Consider the following 16212-nt stretch of genomic DNA (forward strand, 5'->3'; position numbering starts at 1 on the left):
AGAACTTTAAAAAAAGTTCTAACCCTGCAAATAAGGGCTTGCCTCACCAGGCCCCATGCCCTCGGAAAAGTTGTTAAACATTGGCCAGCATGATGCTACTTGGATTGTTTATTCTTGCTTTATGTTTGAATAAGTTCCTGGTAATTAGGGAAAAAAGGCATTTTGGCTGTCATGTGTGTTGTGATAAAAGGATTCTTTCTGTTCCCCATTTGTCTTTTTTTAAATAATAATTTTATTGAGATACAATTTGCTTACAATAACATATATCATTTATTTTTTATTTATTTATTTATTTATTTATTTATTTATTTATTTATTTATTTATAAAGATTGTATTTATTTGTTTGATGGAGTGACTGAGAGAGCATGAACAAGGAGAGGGGCAGAGGGAGAAAGAGAGGGAGAAAACTGCCCCCCACCCCCTGTGACTGGGGAGCTGAACAAGGGGCTCGATCCCAGGACCCTGAGATCATGACCCAAGCCAAAGTCAGATCTTAACCGACTGAGCCACCCAGGCACTCCTACGCCCTTTTTAAAATGCACAGTTCACTGAAACCATCACCACTGTCTAATTTCAGACATTTGCATCACCCTAAGAAGAAATCAGTACCCATTAGCTTTCACTCCTCAGTATTCCCCTGCCCCACCCCCTGGAAACCAATAATCTATTTTCTATTTCTGTGGATTTACCTATTCTAAACATTTAATATAAATGGAGTGATATGATATATGGCCTTTTGTGATTGGCTTTTTTCACTTATTATGATGTTTTTGAAGTTCATCCATGTTGTAGTGTGTATCAGTACTTTATACATTGTTGGTGGGATCCTAAAACAGTGTAACAAATTTGGAAAACAAATTGTTCAAAATGTTTGACGGAGTTACTGTACCACCCAGCAATTCTACTCCCAGAACATACTCAAGACAAATGAAAACATGTATCTACAAGAACCTATATAGGAGTGTTCATAGCACATTATTCATAATAGCCAAAAAAAATGAAAGCAACTCAAATGTATATCGACAGAAGAATGGATAATCAAAAAATGTTATACCCACTTGCAGAATCCATTTGTCTTGATTTTGTTTTCCCTCATTCTTGGCATAAAGAAGCTTTTTCAATTTTAAGTAGCCAAATTTGTCACTCTCTGCTTTCTTTTACAATAGCCAGTTTAGAAAGATTAAAATTATATCAACCCATGCTTTTTATTTTTAAAGCTATTATGGTTTCATTTTTTAGTTTAATTTTTTTTATCCAGCTGGAGTATATATTTTGGGATTTGGAGTAACTTAAAGAATTCTCCTTCATCCTAATGATTAGTTTACCTTAATAGTTACTGAATAATCCTTCTCTTTCTCAATAATTTGAAAAGCCACTCTCATAATAAAAATCTCCCAGATTTATTTGTGTCTTATTCTAAGCCCTTACTCCATGCCTAATATATTTCAATTAAAATCACGTTGGATTGATAAAATAATTTAGTGGAAATTAACAAGTTTAGTATATCAAAAATTCCTATCAACATTATATATATTTATTTTTAATTTAATTGTATTTTATTTACATTCAATTAGTTAACATATTGTGTATTATTAGTTTCAGAAGTAGATGTCAGTGATTCATCAGTTGTATATGATACCCAGTGCTTATTACATCATGTGCTCTCCTTAATGCCCATCACCCAGTTACCCCATCCCCCCACCCAGCTGCCCTCCAGCAACTCTCAGTTTGTTTCCTAAGGTTAAGAGTCTCTTTTGGTTTGCTTCCCTTTCTGATTTCATCTTGTTTTATTTTTCCCTCCCTTCCTCCATGCTCCTGTTTTGTTTCTTAAATTCCACAGATGAGTGAAATCACGTAACTTTCTCTGATTGACTTATTTTGCTTAGTATAATACCCTGTATTTCTATCCACATAATTGCAAATGGCAAGATTTCTTTTTTTTGATGGCTGAGTAATATCCCATTGTATATATATCTTATCTTCTTTATCCATTCAATTCATCTGTCAATGGACATCTGGGCTCTTTCCGTAGTTTGGCTGTTGTGGACATTGTTGCTGTAAATATTGGGGTCCAGGTGCCGCCTTCAGATCACTACGTTTGTATCTTTGGGGTAGATTCCTAGTATTGTAATTGCTGGGTCATAGGAAAGCTCTGTTCTTAAACATTATTTGTATTTCTTCTTATTACAAACTTATTTTATGTCTCAATGATTTTTAAAGTTTTATTTACAACTTGCCTATTGTGTATTATACTTCCATTGTAAATGTAAAGAAGGGATTTGGGGAAGATATCCTCCTTTATTCCCAATTCCAATCTGTCCTTTTTGATAGGCATAGTCTGAGGTTGGTAGGCAGCTTGTGAAAGTAGGGTCTGAAGTTCTAAGAGGACACCAGCAGGGTAGATTTCTCCTTTATGCATCAGGCAGGAGCCTGAAGATCAGTATCTTCAAACTCTGAGACATGATTAAAACAAAGTGAATCCAGGAGAAACATAAAATATAAGAATTTAGTGTTAATATTAAGAAATATTTTTAAAATAATAATAAAAGATAATAACTTAGGAACAGAGAAAGCTGAAAGAAATAAAATAGAACTAAAGAGAAAAGATAAAAATATAGGAAGTAAGCAATCACCCATATTAAGATATAAAATATTGAAATAAAAATAAATTGGAAAAAAGGGAATTGATGATACTACAATAAATAAAATATAAATAAAATATAAAAGACCTTGTTTTTTTATAAAGCCAAAAAGATTCCTCAAGAGAGTGATTAAATTAAAAGGGGTAAAAAAAAAATAAGATTAGGAATGAGAATATGATGGGAACACAGATAAAGAAGAAAAAGAAATTTAAAGGATAAAATATGTACATCCATTGCAAACACCTTTAAAACTTAGAGAAAATGAATGTTTTATACCAAACTATAAATACTCAACCTGAGTAATTATTTGTGAAAAAAATAATTGTTTAATTACTATATTAGCATTCGGAAGGTAATGAAATATCTACTATATTTTTTTAAGTAAACCGTACCCCCAAAGTGGGGCTCAAACTCACAACTCTGAGATCAAGAGTTGAGCTCCTTTAAGCTAGCCAGGCACCCCAAAATATCTACTATTTTAAAAGTCACTTCAATGATACATACTTAGATGTATTTTATCTATTAAGAACAAATTATTTCAGTTTTATTCATGTTTTTCCAAACCAAAAAAAAGCAAATGTTTCTCAATTCATTGTGATAAATAACCATGACACGAAGAAGAGAAAACTATAGACCAATCTCACTTGAGCCTCTAGATAAAGCTACCCTATGACCCAGCAATTGTACTACTGAGTATTTACCCCAAAGATACAGATGTGGTGAAATGCTGGGACACCTGCACCCCAATGTTCATAGTAGCAATGTCCACAATAGCCAAATTGTAGAAGGAGCCACGATGTCCTTCGATAGATGAATGGATAAAGATGTGGCGTATGTATACAATGGAATATTACTCAGCCATCAGAAGACACAAATACCCACCATTTGCTTTGACATGGATGGAACTGGAGGGTATTATGCTCAGTGAAATAAGTCAATGGGAGAAGGACAATCATCATATGGTTGCACTCATACATGGGATATAAGAAATAGTGAAAGGGATTATGAGGGAGAGGAGGAGAACTGAGTGGGAAAAATTAGAGAGGGAGACAAATCATGAGAGACTCCTAACTCTGGGAAACAAAGGGTTGCAGAAGGGGAGGTGGGTGGGAGGATAAGGTAACTGGGTGACGGGCACTGAGGAGGGCACTTGATGGGATGAGCACTGGGTGATATACTATATGTTGTCAATTTGAACTTAAATAAAAACAAATGTAATAAATAAATAAATAAATAAATAAATAAATAAATAACTGACTTTAGAGGCAAAAACAAATAACAACAACAAAGGCTAAATTTTAGCAAGTATACTCCAACAAAGTACCAAAATATTACATGATTATGATTGAGTTAGAAATATTCTGAGCATATAAGACTGATGATTCAATGCCAGGAAATTTATCAATATAATTCAAAATCAAATAAAAATATTAAAGCAAGTTAACTTCTGATCCTATCAATAGATAATGAAATGTCACTCAATAGATACAGATAAGGCATTCAACCGAATTCAGCAGATGGGCTTTATTGTTTTATTGTTTATGAAGAAACTAAAAAAACGGAAATAGAAACTAAATTTTGAATAAAAATACTAAAACTTAAGGCTAACTTAAAACCAAAACCATATATTATTCCTAATGGGCAAACACCAGAACATTTTCAGTTAAAATCAAAACTTGACAAGTATACCTACTATTACTGTTATTTATTCACCATTGTCAGGACAGTCCAAGCAAATGCAGTGAGAAAAAAAAAAAAAAGAAAATTTGTCTTAACACTGGAAAGGAAGATACAAGTCTATTTCTTATTTATATCATTTAAATGAGAAAATCTGGTGCTGTTGCTAGTTACCAGACAAAAAATAAGTCAGTAGCTCTTTTTCATAATAGCATGGACACATGAAAACGTAAAGCAACTTCACTTTGTCTTCCATTCTCCCTTTAAAATTTGTTCAGTGGTGTTATTCCTTTTTTCAAGTGAAGATTTAGATGTGGTCCTTCCGGGGTCACAAACTATCATTTCCACACAGTAATGAGGTCATCCATTTTTACGTGGTAAGCAAATCTGTTTGCTTTAAACTTTGTGCTTTCCCAAGTGGGGGCTGAGTCAGGTAGAAAGTCTAAAGTCAGAGAAAAAGGAAACTTAAATCCTTCCTCCCCTCCTTTACTAACTGCAGTTCCAGATTGTTTCACAGGGAGCTGGGGGAGAAAGGAGATGGGAAACTTCTTTCTTGACTAATAAGGTCATGCTGATTTTGCTTCTCAGATCTCTGGATTTGGCAGATATTTAAAACCAACCTTGTCTTTTGGGGCAAGTGAGGTCTCCAAAAAACCAGAAGGCATCTCTTTTCCAGCTGGTTGTATCGCTAGCAATCTAGTGACACCTCTAGCTTTCCCTCCTGGGGGCTTTTCACCTCTTGAGGTGGTTCTTTTGGTCAGAACTTAAAATCACCTCGATGTCTCTGTCTCATACATGACCCACATCAGACACAAAGCAAACATTCACACATCTTTTCCACAACAATCTCTGGGAGTGCTGACCCATCCCAGTCAAGAATCAGACTCATCTGCTCTCTCCTTCAGTGCAGCCATCCAGTCTCTCAACCTTTACACTATCCAAGTAGGAGCCAGTCCACAGTGTCCCCTCACCCCAAAATTCAGGAACACACATTATTTCTACAAGTTGTGTTCCTAAAACCTCCCCCCTCTTGACTTGAGGTGACAAAGTGAAAGAAAAGGCCTTCATAAGTCTTTCACACCCTCAGTGAGATGACAAATGCAGGAGTCACCAGCTGAATTTCAACCACCTGCTTTGTAGATCCTGGTTATCTCGGTCTGATGACGTGTCGTTTCTATTTTCTTTGTATTTCAGCTGAAACTTCTATTTTTATATCTTGCTACACTAGCAAAACCAACCTAGATGTAACTTTTTTGTTTAAGATTTTATTTATTTGATGGAGAGAGAGAATGCAAGCAAGAAAGCACAAGCAGGGAGAGTGGCAGAGGGAGAGGGAGAAGCAGACTTCCCGCTGAGTAAGGAGCCCAATGTGAGGCTCAATCCCAGGACCCTACCATCACTACCCGAGCTGAAGGCAGTCGCTTAACCAACTGAGCCATCCAGGTGCCCTCCAACCTAGATGTAGAAGTAAAAAATTATTTTTACTCACAATTGTGACCAAAAATATCACAAAATATTTATAATAAATTTCATGAGAAAGGTCCAGGACTTCTATGTAGAAAATGATAAAACCTTAGTGATGTTAAAATGAGACATGAGTGGCTAGGAAAAAAAAATACCACATTCCTGGATGGGAAGAAAATGCCAAAAAAAAAAAAAAAAAAAAAAAAACAATTTTCTCAAATATAGTATATAAAAAAGAATTCCAATAAAATTTCACAGCTTTTGAACCTTACATAGAATAATATATGTAAAAGTAACCCATTATGATCCAGTAAAAATATCTTAAAGAGAAGAAATGTGAGGGCAACTTGCCTTGCCAGATATAAGAATGCACGTTAAACCACTATCATCATTATTAATATGGTCGTGCCATAGTAAGATAAAACTATGTCAGTAGGACAAAGAGACAAGCCAGCAAAAGATCCCAGTATATATGATAATACAGTGGATGACAAAATTACTCAATAATGAACGTCTTGTGTAATAAATGGAACCGGCACAACCTGTTCTCCAACTGGAAAAAAAAAATAAGTAGGACCTCTCTTACATTATGTACTAAAATGAAATGTAGGGATCCCTGGGTGGCGCAGCGGTTTGGCGCCTGCCTTTGGCCCAGGGCGCGATCCTGGAGACCCGGGATCGAATCCCACGTCGGGCTCCCGGTGCATGGAGCCTGCTTCTCCCTCTGCCTATGTCTCTGCCTCTCTCTCTCTCTCTCTCTCTCTCTCTCTGTGACTATCATAAATTTAAAGAAAAAGAATATTTTAAAAAGTAAAGTTTGAGTTGCAAAGAGTATCACATCTAAAGCCAGTAGAAAAACAAAGATTTGGAGAAACTACTTGCAATGTGATAGAAAAAGAATATAATATCGACAGTTCTTAAGAGTTCTGAAAATAAACTCAAAAGAAAAAATGAGTAAAGGATACTAATGTATTGCACTAAAGAGATAGCCAACGTATAAAAGTTGTTCACTAGTAATCAGAGAAATGTGATTGAAGTAGTATCTAGACAAATCACTCTCATCAATCTGTCAAAACCTAGAAAAAGCGATGATACCTATGACTGGAATGGATGTGAGAAAAATATTACACGTATTTTTTTGTTGGAAGAAATAGAGGTTGTTGGAGGATTTAGAACGCAATCTGGCTGCACGTGGAAATGGTTGTGGTAGAAGAATCTGAGGTGATGTGAAGCCTCAGCATTGACTTTGCCTAATAAAAATGATTTCAGAAGTGGCACCTCTGAATCTTCATTTCCCAATGGCTACAAACAATCCTGACCCTTGATATAGCCTTAGGGCTTCAGGGACTACCCTCAGTGGCAGGTTGATTACATTGTGGGAAGGGCAAGAGTTTGTCCTTCAGCCTGATCATTTGTTCTACCAGCCATGCTTCCTCCGGCACTTCTACTGATAACTCAGTCAGTACAGCATAAAGCATCATGGTATTCTGAGCAACATTACTTCTAATCAACGGGTTTTGTGTTTTTTTACAGGAAAAGAAATTAAGTAATGACAGATACTGGTCTTGTTAAGAAACTTACCATCAAAAAGCTGTTGTGTTTGTTAGTTTGTCTTAGTATAGTTGGTATAGAATGTTACAGTCGTTTCAGGCATACAACCCAGTGATTCCACAAGTTTATACATTATGGGATGCTAAACCACAAATGTAGCAACCATCTGTCACCATGTAACACTGTTACAGTATCATTGACTGTATTTCTAATACTTGGCCTCTTATCCCTGTGGCTTATTCTTTCCATACCCGAAGCCTGTATTTCCCACTCCCCGTCCTCACCCATTTTGCTCATCCCCCCACCCTTCTCCCCTCTGGCAACCATCATTTGTTCTCTGTATTTATAGGTCTGATTCTGCTTTTTGTTTGTTCATTAGTCATTTGGGTTTTTTTTTTAGATTCCACATATCAGCGAAATCATGTATTTGTCTTTCTCTGACCTATTTCACTTAGCATAAATACTCTAGCTCCATCCACATCATTGCAAATGGCAAAATTTCATTCTTTTCAATGGCAGCGTAATATATACCACATCTTCCTTATCCATTCGTCTGTTAGTGAACATTTAGGTTGCTCCCATGTCTTAGTTATTATAAATAATGCTGCAATAAACTTAAAGATGTATATATCTTTTCAAATTACTGTTTTCATTTTCTTCAGGTAAATACCCAGTAGTGAAAAATTGGATAGTATGGCATTTCCATTTTTTTTAAGATTTTTATTTATTTATTCATGAGATACACAGAAAGAGGGAGAGAGATGCAGAGACACAGGCAGAGGGAGAAGCAGGCTCCATGCAGGGAGCCCGACGTGGGACTCGATCCCTGGACTCCAGGATCACACCCTGGGCCAGAGGCAGGCGCTAAACCGCTGAGCCACCAGGGATCCCCTGGCATTTCTATTTTTAATTTTTGAGGAAACTTCCATACATTTTCCATAGTGGCTGTACCAATTTACATTGCCACCAACAGTGTACAAGAGTTCCTTTTTCGGGATCCCTGTGTGGCGCAGCGGTTTAGCGCCTGTCTTTGGCCCAGGGCGCGATCCTGGAGACCCGGGATCGAATCCCACATCGGGCTCCCGGTGCATGGAGCCTGCTTCTCCCTCTGCCTGTGTCTCTGCCTCTCTCTCTCTCTCACTGTGTGCTTATCATAAATAAATAAAATAAAAATTAAAAAAAAAAGAGTTCCTTTTTCTTCACATCCTTGCTAACACTTGCTATTTCTTATCTTTTTTGTTTATTCATTTTAGTCATTTGGGCAGATGTAAGGTGGATATCTCGTGGTTTTGATTTGCATTTCCCTAATGATCACTGATGTTGAGCATTTTTTCATGTTTGTTGGCCATCTGTACATCTTCTTTAGAAAAATATCTATTCAGATCCTCTTCTGATTTCTTAATCAGATTATTTTTTTGGTGTTGAGTTGTTTAAGTTCTGTATATATTTTGGATATTAATCCCTTATCAGATAAATCACTTACAAATATCTTCTCCCATACAGTAGGTTTCCTGTTTGGTTGATGGTTTCCTTCACTGTGCAAAAGCTTATTATTTTGATGTAGTTCCAGTAGTTTATTTTGGGTTTTTAGAATGGCTTTTCAAATGGCAAAATAGTCTATAACAGCACCACCTGAGCCACCTATCAGGATCATGATGCCGTTTTGCAAGACGCCAGGTATGCTTTGTAGCCATCACTAGTATGCAACACTACCTTCCACAGCCTTCTTACACAGATTCAGGAACCATGCAGTTGCAGAAGGGTAATCCCTCTCATGATTACCCCTGAACACCTCCTCACAACTTTTCTCCTTTCCATATGTCTGAGCTCCACTAGCTTAGAAGCTTTGGGCCTCCAAAAGAGAAAAGCTCTTACCAAGAGAGCCAGTAATGTCCCCATTGAATCAGAAACTACAATAGCCACCTATCTTGTACTTTGTTCATGCACAAAAGGTTTATGTCCTTCAAGCGAAGATGTTGCCCAGAGTGACCACAAGAGGGCACAGGATGGAGATCCCTGACTTCATTCGCTACATGGAGAGCCTGTTATGTGTCAGACACTGTCCACGTGCTTGGGACACAGCAGAGAACAAAAATGAGATCCCACCTTAAACTTCCCATTCCACTGTGGGGTGAGACTTTCTAGGGAATTGTTAAAAGGTAATCAACACTAAGGGTGAACAAACAAACCAGGTAAACAAAAAAGTAGAGAAGAAAAGGAGAGAAAGGATATGCCAAGGAGAAATCAAATTGTTTTATAAGTTTTAAAGATTTTTTTTTTTTTGATGGCAGGACAATGCACTCAAATGGATGAAAGGTGGAACTTTTGGCCACTTACAGCCCCAAACAAAAGAAGGTTGTCACACAGGGCCACACACTGGGTTGTGTACAAAGGATGGTGTTAACAGCAACCCAGAGCTATAGAAGACAGTTTATATGTGGCAACTGGAGTGATTGAGATTTCAAGGGTGCCTGTGGATTGGCTCTTTTGAACAATCTCCTGGGCTCTGAGAAACAGTGGCTGTTCCTATTGTCTGGTACCTGGCCCCGGGGATCAGGGGGTTGCGTAAGTAAGTTCTCCGGAGCCTAACAAGCGAGTGGAGTGCCCACAAGTGTGGACTCAGCTTCTCAAGAAAGGAACTGAACAGCCTTTCACCAGGGCCTCCAAACTGGGTCAAGACAGCATTTTTAAAGTTACATGGCACAAGGGAAAGGTGAGATTAAATGTAATGGGCAAAGTAGGACAAGATAGACCTCAGTAAGAAGGGAGAGTTTAAGCAAACACTGAGGTGTGTTGGCATGTGAGGGAAAAGTATTCTGACAGAAGTCAGGTGATTCTCTAGGTCAAAGAAGCTGTGAATGTGGATGAGGGGAAAAAACTACATCTTTTTACACCTGCAACAGAAATTTAACAAATTCTTAATTATGAATGGCAGCAACAATCCAGTCATGTCAGCAATAACTGTACTTTATCATGGGAAGAAATCAGATCTCTTTATATTACAATTTGTTGTACACTCTATTAAAATATTTTTGTGTTGCTTGCAATTTGAAATTGCTGGTCATTCTACCTGCTGCTAGATCTTGTTATTTATATGAATTATGAAAGAAGCATAATTTTACTTGATTACAAAGTTCTTGGTATATTTTATTAAGTATATTTCAAAAAGGTGAGGTTCTTTTATAATCGTATGTATTTTACTTCATCAATCTAGAAACATTATTTTTTTAAGATTTTTTTAAAAAGTTTTATTTATTTATTTGACAGACAGAGAGCACAAGTAGGCAGTGAGCGTCAGGCAGAAGGAGAAGGAGGAGGAGACTCCCCTCTGAGCAGGGAGCCCAATGCAAGGCTCAGTCCCAGGATCCTGAGATCATGGCCTGAGCAGAGAGCAGATACTCAACCAGCTGAGCCACCCGGGCACCCCTAGAAACATTACTCTGAGGAGCATTGCCATTGGCTTCACTAGAGTACTAAAGGAGGCCATGATGTAGGTGCACACACACATACACACACATATGCATACCTACAAAAGGCAAGAAGTCCACCCTGGGGTACCTCACACATCCAGCAGTAAGAGTTAATAGAGGCCTCATGAAGCCCTAAACTGCAGGCCCATCATGGCTGGGGCTCTCAGGAAGGAAGGCTTGCATCATCACACCAAGCATACACTCTCATCAGTGTCAGGGCTCACGTAAGAAGACAGAGGGAAGAATTTAAATTTGCTTCCCCTACATGAAAGGAAATAGCATTCAAGGAGCAGAGGGACAAGATCAGAAGTGGCCTTCTGGCCAGTTTTGGAAATAAGGATTGTAGCCTCAGGGTTGCTTTCATTGCAATGTGTACCAGGCACTTGCCTATTTTTCTCCAAGATCCATGTCTCATTTTCCCTACAAAAGGAAGAAGACCGGGGGAGGGGGGGTAGGAGGAAGAGAAAATCCAGAGTATTTCTCTCCCATCCCCTGCTTCAGGTGGCATGTCTACAAGTGGCCGATTCCTCCATTGGTTCCTGGCCTTCCCACCCCTGGTCCCATGTCCTGATGAGCAGCCCCAGGGAAGGATCTAGCTTCTGCCAGGTGGTCTGGCTCTTGGGCTTTCAGAAACACCAGGCCTTACTCTTGTCCTGTCAGCCTTAGTGATGGCAGCTGCTGTCACCTGCTTAGCTATTGCCAGTGTCTGTGTGGCCTCACCATCCTCCTTTGTCTTTCTTGTTCCCCCATTATAATTAGCTATCCATATCAAGTTCCTTCCTTTGGACCACCTCTTGTCAACTCTGATGAGCAGCAAACCAAAGTAGTATTAGCAGCACCTTTGATTTTGTCACCTAAAAGTCACACATATCATTACAGCAGTCATGTGCACCCTGGTCTCTATATAAAGCACTTGGGTTTAGTACTATTGAGACCTTATCCATAATAGGACAGGATCACAACATAAAATGAGGAAAAAATGGCCACTATGCAGAGATTGTTTACTTGCAACAAAATGCAATCAAAGAAAAGACTTTAAAAAGACTCCATTTTGGAAAAGAGAGTGGCTTTTGAAAATTATGTAAGATTGTTGCATTATGTCAGAAGGAAGTTTTTGTTTTGTCTTGCTTTTTGTTTTTATTGAGATATAATTGACATAATACTAGATTAGTTTCAGGTGTACCATATCATGATTCTCTATCTGTATATATTGCAAAATGATCATCATAATAAGTCAAATTAACACCTGTTACCATGTATAGTCATAAATTTTTTCTCAAACAATGAGAACTTTCAAGATCTACTCTCTTACCAACTTTCAAGTATAGAATACAGTATTATCAACTATAGTCATCATACTCTATGGTACATCCCTGTGACTTTTATTTTCTAACTGGAAGCTTGTACCTTTTAACCCCCTTCACATATTTTGTTCCTCCTCCTCCTGCCTCTGGCAACCACCAGTATATTCACTGTGTTTATGAGCTCAGTTTTTGTTTGTTTTAGATTCCATACATAAGTGAGACTAACAGTATTTGTCTTTCCCTGTATGACTTATTTCACTTAAGTTAATGCCGTCAAGGTCCATCCATGTTGTCACAAATGGCAAGATTTCCTTCTTTTTTATGGCTGGATAATGTTCCATTATACATATATATACCACATCTTCTTTATTCCTTCACCAACGATGGACACTTAGGTCATTTCCATATCCCGACTACTATAAATAATGCCACAGTGAATATGAAAATGTATCTGTTTCAGTTGGTGTTTTTATTTTGTTTGGATAATACCCAGAAGAATTACTGGATCATATGGCTTGTTCGATTTTTAACTTTTTGAGAAAATTGCATATTGTTTTTCATAGTGGCTGCTCCAATTTACATTCCTACCAGGAGTGCACAATGTTGCCTTTTCCCCACAACCACACTAACCCTTGTTATTTCTTGTCATTTTGACAGTAGCCATTCTGACAGGTGTGAGGTGATATCTCATTGTGGTTTTGATTTGTATTTTCCTGATTAGTGATGTTGCATACCTTTTCATGTGCCAATTGGTCATTTGTACGTCTTCTTTGAAAAAATGCCTATTCAGATCCTCTGCCCAATTTTAAATCAGATTTTTTTCTTTTTGCTATTGAGTTGTATGAATTTTTTATATTTTTTGGATATTAGCCCCTTATCACATACATAATTTGCAAGTATTTTCCCCTACTTAGGAGGTTGTCTTTTTATTTTGTTGATCATTTCCTTGGCTGTGTGGAAGCTTTTTAGTTTGCTATAGTCCCACTTGTTTATTTTTGCTTTTGTTGCTTTTGCTTTTGGTGTCAAATCCAAAAAAACATTGCCTAGACCAATGTCAAGAAGCTTACCCTCTATGGTCTAGTTTCATTCTTCTGCATGTGGCTGTCCAGTTTTCCCCACACTATTTATTGATGAGACTGTCTTTTTCCCATTGTATATTCCTGGCTCCTTTGTCACAGAAGGAAGTTTTAATTTGAAAATGCAAGTACTAGAAAAAGAATGTGTATTGACACTAAATAACCAACGGTCTCTGAGAGACATCTATTGGTTATTGTGTTTTGTTTTTGTTTTTGGCTACACAGCACTTCCTTCCTATTTATGTGCACACACATGACCTATGATAGGCTGATGAGATACCCTGGGATTCAAATGGTAAGAAAGTCATCCAAAGAGAGAATGATACTTAAAAATTATTTGTAGCTGAGGTGGCCACATAGCTGTCCCCAGCCCTAGAGATAACAATGACTACATTCTGATGACACTGTTCACACAATGTGAACTTGGCTATGTTTGAATTGCCAACGTCCCTTTATTTCAGCCAACCAGAAATATCTACCCACCAGTTCTCCAGTCTTCCTGTTGATTCCATGAGCTAGCCTATCACCTGCCCATAAATTCCTTTCCTGCTCAGGATAGCCAGAGTCAGTTTCTGTTGAGTATAACCTTTAAGAAACCTAATAGGTAAGTTTTATTCCAGGCATTTCATGCCATAACAAATAAAATATTTTATTTCATTATGTTTCCTAATTGTTGTTTGCATATTATGCCTCTAATTCTTAATATTCTAGTCCTTTTTGTGTAGTTTTGTTATATACCATTATAGTTTGAATTAGGTACTTACTCACTATTAGTACATGAAGTCCTGGGGCTTTTATATATAAGATATTTTCCATTCAAAAATAATACTCTTATGCAAAATTTAAACAACACAAATTATGACTGATGATTTTTTTGTTTTATTAGGAATATGACTTAGAATAATCTCTCATACCATATTTATTAACATAAAATCTTCCCTTTATTCTATGCATTTGAAACGTCAGGTGTTGTAGTCCCCAGAAATGTTATTGTTTTGCAATATACTACTGCTTTTTTCCAGCACATCAACAGTTAAACTATAGATGTCTTAAAAATAATTTCCCACTAGTATCTCTAGTACATATTTCTTACGTCTTTCTCACAGAGTACATCAGCCTTATTATTTTGATAAATCAGCTTTATTGATAAATCATCTTTATTTTGGGGGTCCTTGCTAGATTTTGCTTCTTCTAAACTATTTCTCCATAATGCCAAAACAAAATGAAAATTATAGTTAATCATCTGGAATATAAATATGTGTGCATGTCAAATATTCAAACACTTAGAAAACTTTACAAACATACTGATCTTTTAACCACTACTTTTCACTTATATTCTCTGCATATTATTAAATAATTATGTTCCTATTAAAACTTACCTATTGATAAATTCACTGGTATATATTGAGTACCAGTAAAATAGTTGGCACTGCAGGGCAGTTAAATGTATTTACATTTCGATTAAATCTGAAAGAGAGAATATAAGACTACTGCCAATTTTCTTGGGTCCAAGGACATGGACAAGGAAATAAGACAAATTTGTATGAAATCAATTTGGATACAAACTTGAATAATATAAATATGTATCAATAATCCTTAAATCAGCCAACATCATGAATATCCCACCCATCATTATAAAGAACACAGGCTTTGGAATCAGATGACTTGGGGTTCAAATCCTAACTCTGCCATTATTTTGCTGTGTGGCCTAACCTCTCTGAGCCTTATCTATCAGGTAGAAATATAAGAGTAAGAACATCTCTTTGGTGCACCATGAGAAATAAAATAATTCAGAGAGGGCACCTAACAACTAGAACACAGCAGCTATTATCATTGCTATTTTTTATTACTTTGGAGTATATAAAAATATGTTTATATATCCATGGCTTAAAAAAGAATAGATTAAAAAGTTTTTTTAACATTTCCCCTGAACTTGAATTATGACCCACTCCAACCTTGATGTTTCTTAATTTCTTAACTAAAAATCCATTAACTTGAAGAAACTCATGACTTAAGAATGAGAAAAGTGTTCCAAATACATCAGTTCTCAAATATTCCATGTGTGATATCTGGGAATTTTACTTTGTCATACAAAAAAACTACAAAGCATATTTAGTCCCGTATAAATCTGCATTGTTTATATAATGTGAATAACAGATAAATGATACCATTCTCAAAGTTCATGCCATAAGCTGTAAGATCCACAATGTGACCCATATCTTCTGGGGATTTTTCTTCTTTGACATTTCATGGTACTGTGAAAAATCCTACTCTATCTGGTTTGGCTTGAAAGTAATACTTTGAGAAGCCAGAAGATGGCACTAATTTCTAAGAATTACACAGCTAAAAAGACTGCTGCTTCAGATCCTGATCCTTTACTATTTCTTTTGCTGGTGGAAATAATGATGCCCCACATTTTCATCAGTTTTCTTATCTTAATGTAAAATTCTGTTTGTTCTTAGCTTTTCTCTGACAACTAGAAAGAGAAGTGAGAATGGTGGAATTCTGTATCTACACAGAATGTTTGAATGATTTAGTATAAGCCGGAATTGGCAATCAACCAATGATATTTATTTCATGTTTTTTCAATTCACCTAGGAGTGAATTGAATATTATATATCCATTTGAATAGAGAGCTTGATTTTATTCATATATTGAGTATTACCTTGAGTTCAGAAAGAATAGGTAAGTATATGTTTTCTGTATAAGTCATCATCACCTATTACTGTTAATAACATCTTAGGAGAGACTTATTTTTCTCTTAAGTGAAAATGAAAATTACATTTGTAAGTTACTACTCTTTTATTTCTAAATGTTAATACTGAACAGTGTGGAAGCATGCTCGAGAGGGAGCTTATTCAACAATAGAAATAGAAACAACAGCAATCGTGTATATAGTTTTATACCCTAATTGCATTTATAAAGGATATTGAGCTAAATTTATTGCTATATTACTAAGAAAAAGTTAAAAACAAAGAGAGAAGAAAGATGTTTACACTCAAATCTACAAAAGAAAGCTAGAGAGGC

At 36.6% G+C, this 16212-nt stretch overlaps 1 protein-coding gene across 1 annotated transcript in view; it reads left to right on the forward strand.

Moving 5' to 3' along the window:
• The window catches only part of EYS (EGF-like photoreceptor maintenance factor), a 1514868-nt gene that overhangs the window by 1417358 nt on the left and 81298 nt on the right, over positions 1-16212 (forward strand). The gene's annotated exons all lie outside the window — the stretch shown is intronic.

This window comes from Canis aureus, chromosome 7 (genome assembly GCF_053574225.1).
Source record: "Canis aureus isolate CA01 chromosome 7, VMU_Caureus_v.1.0, whole genome shotgun sequence".
NCBI lineage: Eukaryota > Metazoa > Chordata > Mammalia > Carnivora > Canidae > Canis > Canis aureus.